The 4859-nt window shown below is 54.4% G+C and overlaps 1 protein-coding gene across 1 annotated transcript in view; it reads left to right on the top strand.

The window, feature by feature from the left end:
- The first annotated feature begins 2288 nt into the window (after positions 1 to 2288).
- LOC134931519 (N-acetyltransferase 8-like) overlaps positions 2289 to 4859 on the top strand; it is a 19584-nt gene continuing 17013 nt past the window's right edge. Inside the window, exon 1 of the mRNA XM_063925424.1 lies at positions 2289 to 2530. The gene's annotated coding sequence lies outside the window, so the exon portion shown is untranslated. The remainder of the gene's footprint in view (positions 2531 to 4859) is intronic.

Raw genomic sequence — 4859 nt, 5'->3', positions numbered from 1 at the left:
AGAAGAGGAGAGGGAAGGGGATGGAGAGGGGAGGGGAAAGGGATGGAGAGAACAGGGGAGGGGTAGAAGTACAGCACAAGTACAGGCCGCAGCAGGAGAGGGGAGGGGAAGGGGATGGAGAGGAGAGGGGAGGGGAAGGGAATGAAGGGGAATGGGATGGAGTGAAGAGGATAGGAGAGGGGAAGGGGATGGAGAGTAGAGGAGAGGGGAAGGGGATGGAGAGAAGAGGGGAAGGGAGGGGTAGAAGTACAGCACAAGTACAGGCAGCAGCAGGAGAGGGGAGGGGAAGGGGATGGAGAGAATAGGAGAGGGGAGGGGAAGGGGATGGAGAGGAATGGGGAGGGGAGGGGAAGGGGATGGAGAAAAGAGGAGAGGAGAGGGGAAGGGGATGGAGAGAAGAGGAGAAGGGAGGGGAAGGGGATGGAGAGAAGAGGGGAGGGGAGGGGTAGAAGTACAGCACAAGTACAGGCAGCAGCAGGAGGGAGGGGAAGGGGATGGAGAGGGGAAGGGAATGGAGAGAAGAGGAGAGGGGAAGGGGATGGAGAGAAAAGGAGAGGAGAGGGGAAGGGGATGGAGAGAAGAGGAGAGGGGAGGTGAAGAAGTACAGTACAAGAACAGGTGTGGCATACTGGAATGTTAGTAGACAAGAGATATTGGAAAGTTCCAAAAGCCTTTTAATTCTTATCAGTGAGTGGGGGAGTTTTATGGCCCCCGGGTCTGCAATTACTTGCAGACCCTGCCACATGTAGGGGGTTAGGACAGGAAGTGCAGGGGGATTTTAGCAAAAGGAACAAAGCACAGGACAGTGCAGTGTGAGCTGAGGACTGAGGATGGAAGGCACAGGCTAAGTGTCCAGGAGAAACGCAGGCTGGGGACTGTGGAACAAGAATGGCACTCCACAGTCCCTGGCATGATGGAAAGAAGAGCAGCGTGTGGGTGTTGCTATGAAGAGAGGGAGAGCCCATATCTGCAGTGTGACAGGAGAGCCAGCAGCTTCAGCGAGAGATGGAGAGTGCAGTGTGAGAGCCACAGTATGCAGAGTACAGTGGAAGGAACCAGGAACAAAGGACCTTCAGGGGTACCCAAGAAGCAGGACGGGAGGTGTGAGTCTGCGGGATAGGACGAGCTGGGTGAGTGGTAGGAACCACGTTTGGCGGAAGGCCCCCAGTAACGTGTACATGGGATCCCGTTTAGATGGAGCCCCTAGCGAATGGGGGAGAGCACACTAAAATGAATTTCAGTTTGCGAAAGCCGCACTACTGATTCCCAGAGACTGCGCTGGTATGTACTGTACTGTAATGATGTCACATCACTGTAAATGCTGTTATTGCCCGTGAAGCAAATGAAAGGAGATGTAACTTGATGTAACCCATATGAATATTGCACTGGAGAGGAGAACAAGGAGTTAAATGTTACTGTCGTGATAACCCTGTCTGAACTGTGAATAAACTGCTTGCTTATGTGATGACATGGCCTGGTGTGCAATCTTTTTAAAATGACTGACGGACCGGCCGCTCCCCGGCTATCACAATTTGGCGTCCACGAACAGGATCGGTACCGAAGATTTATTTGACAATTTGGGGAAAACTTTATTGGGAGGGGCCCATGAAAGCCACCTACCTCTTCTCACCCAGCGAACTGGGGAGACAAGGGTCGGCATGGGCAGGTTCTAAGTGTTTGGCACAATTGCCAGAAGATGTTGGAACATTCATGATCATCTGTGACCCAGGACTGTAATTCAGAGGAAAAAGGCAGCAGTATATGTGATTTGTATTTCATGTAATGTTTTGCATGCCATGTTTTTCTGCTCATGTGATTGTTATATTGTGTTTGCATGCCATGTTTTTCTGCTCATGTGATTGTTATATTGTGTATGATGTATACTTCAATTATGCTTGTTTATTGTGTGTTATGTTTTGACCTTGCTGTAGAGTATAAGAGACTGTTCCTTGCTAGACTTTTTGCAAGCTCATAGTTAATTAGTTATATTGCGTGGGGACACGCAAGATTTTAGCAGGGGTGTATGTGGCATACTGGAATGTTAGTAGACAAGAGATATTGGAAAGTTCCAAAAGCCTTTTAATTCTTATCAGTGAGTGGGGGAGTTTTATGGCCCCAACGCCAGTTACTTGCAGACCCTGCACATGTAGGGGGTTAGGACAGGAAGTGCAGGGGGATTTTAGCAAAAGGAACAAAGCACAGGACAGTGCAGTGTGAGCTGAGGACTGAGGATGGAAGGCACAGGCTAAGTGTCCAGGAGAAACGCAGGCTGGGGACTGTGGAACAAGAATGGCACTCCACAGTCCTGGCATGATGGAAAGAAGAGCAGCGTGTGGGTGTTGCTATGAAGAGAGGGAGAGCCCATATCTGCAGTGTGACAGGAGAGCCAGCAGCTTCAGCGAGAGATGGAGAGTGCAGTGTGAGAGCCACAGTATGCAGAGTACAGTGGAAGGAACCAGGAACAAAGGACCTTCAGGGGTACCCAAGAAGCAGGACGGGAGGTGTGAGTCTGCGGGATAGGACGAGCTGGGTGAGTGGTAGGAACCACGTTTGGCGGAAGGCCCCCAGTAACGTGTACATGGGATCCCGTTTAGATGGAGCCCCTAGCGAATGGGGGAGAGCACACTAAAATGAATTTCAGTTTGCGAAAGCCGCACTACTGATTCCCAGAGACTGCGCTGGTATGTACTGTACTGTAATGATGTCACATCACTGTAAATGCTGTTATTGCCCGTGAAGCAAATGAAAGGAGATGTAACTTGATGTAACCCATATGAATATTGCACTGGAGAGGAGAACAAGGAGTTAAATGTTACTGTCGTGATAAGCCTGTCTGAACTGTGAATAAACTGCTTGCTTATGTGATGACATGGCCTGGCGTGACAATGCTATTTAATTTGACTGATGGACCGGCCGCGGCCCGGCTATCACACAGGCAGCAGCAGGAGAGGGGAGGGGAAGGGGATGGAGAGAAGAGGAGAGGGGAGGGGAAGGGGATGGAGAGGAGAGGGGAGGGGAAGGGGATGGAGAGAAGAGGGGAGGGGTAGAAGTACAGCACAAGTACAGGCAGCAGCAGGAGAGGGGAGGGGAAGGGGATGGATAGAAGAGGAGAGGGGAGGAAGTACAGCAGAAGTACAGGCAGCAGCAGGAGAGGGGAGGGGAAGGGGATGGAGAGAAAAGGAGAGGAGAGGGGAAGGGGATGGAGAGAAGAGGAGAGGGGAGGAGAAGGGGATGGAGAGAAGAGGGGAAGGAGCGGTAGAAGTACAGCACAAGTACAGGCAGCAGCAGGAGAGGGGAGGGGAAGGGGGTGGATAGAAGAGGAGAGGGGAGGAAGTACAGCACAAGTACAGGCAGCAGCAGGAGAGGGGAGGGGAAGGGGATGGAGAGAAGAGGGGAGGGGAAGGGGATGTATAGAAGAGGAGAGGGGAGGGGAGGAAGTACAGCACAAGTACAGGCAGCAGCAGGAGAGGGGAGGGGAAGGGATGGAGAGGAGAGGGGAGGGGAAGGGGATGGAGAGAAGAGGGGAGGGGTAGAAGTACAGCACAAGTACAGGCAGCAGCAGGAGAGGGGAGGGGAAGGGGATGGAGAGAAGAGGAGAGGGGTGGGGAGGAAGTACAGCACAAGTACAGGCAGCAGCAGGAGAGGGGGGGGAAGGGGATGGAGAGAAGAGGGGAGGGGAGGGGAAGGGGATGGAGAGAAGAGGAGAGGGGAGGGGAGGAAGTACAGCACAAGTACAGGCAGCAGCAGGAGAGGGGAGGGGAGGGGAAGGGGATGGAGAGAAGAGGAGAGGGGAAGGGTAGAGGATGGAGAGAAGAGGAGAGGGGAGGGGAAGGGGATGGAGAGAAGAGGAGAGGGGAGGGGAGGAAGTACAGCACAAGTACAGGCAGCAACAGGAGAGGGGAGGGGAGGGGAAGGGGATGGAGAGAAGAGGAGAGGGGAGGGGAAGAGGATGGAGAGAAGAGGAGAGGGGAGGGGAAGAGGATGGAGAGGAGAGGGGAGGGGAAGGGGATGGAGAGGAGAGGAGAGGGGAGGAAGTACAGCAGAAGTACAGGCGGCAGCAGGAGAGGGGAGGGGAAGGGGATGGAGAGAAAAGGAGAGGAGAGGGGAAGGGGATGGAGAGAAGAGGAGAGGGGAGGAGAAGGGGATGGAGAGAAGAGGGGACGGGAGGGGTAGAAGTACAGCACAAGTACAGGCAGCAGCAGGAGAGGGGAGGGGAAGGGGATGGATAGAAGAGGAGAGGGAAGGAAGTACAGCAGAAGTACAGGCAGCAGCAGGAGAGGGGAGGGGAAGGGGATGGAGAGAAGAGGGGAGGGGATGGAGAGAAGAGGGGAGGGGAGGGGAAGGGGATGGAGAGAAGAGGAGAGGGGAGGGGAGGAAGTACAGCACAAGTACAGGCAGCAGCAGGAGAGGGGAGGGGAAGGGGATGGAGAGAAGAGGAGAGGGGTGGGGAGGAAGTACAGCACAAGTACAGGCAGCAGCAGGAGAGGGGAGGGGAAGGGGATGGAGAGAAGAGGGGAGGGGAAGGGGATGGAGAGAAGAGGAGAGGGAGGGGAGGAAGTACAGCACAAGTACAGGCAGCAGCAGAAGAGGGGAGGGGAAGGGGATGGAGAGAAGAGGGGAGGGGAGGGGGATGGAGAGAAGAGGGGAGGGGAAGGGGATGGAGAGAAGAGGGAGGGGAGGGGATGGAGAGAAGAGGGGAGGGGTAGAAGTACAGCACAAGTACAGGCAGCAGCAGGAGAGGGGAGGGGAAGGGGATGGAGAGAAGAGGGGAGGGTTGGGGAAGGGATGGATAGAAGAGGAGAGGGGAGGGGAGGGGAAGGGGATGGATAGAAGAGAAGAGGGGAGGGGTAGAAGTACAG

Source organism: Pseudophryne corroboree, chromosome 1 (genome assembly GCF_028390025.1).
Source record: "Pseudophryne corroboree isolate aPseCor3 chromosome 1, aPseCor3.hap2, whole genome shotgun sequence".
In the NCBI taxonomy this organism is placed as follows: Eukaryota; Metazoa; Chordata; class Amphibia; order Anura; family Myobatrachidae; genus Pseudophryne; species Pseudophryne corroboree.
Note: the sequence above shows the minus strand (reverse complement) of the source record. Positions and strands in the feature narration are given on the sequence as shown.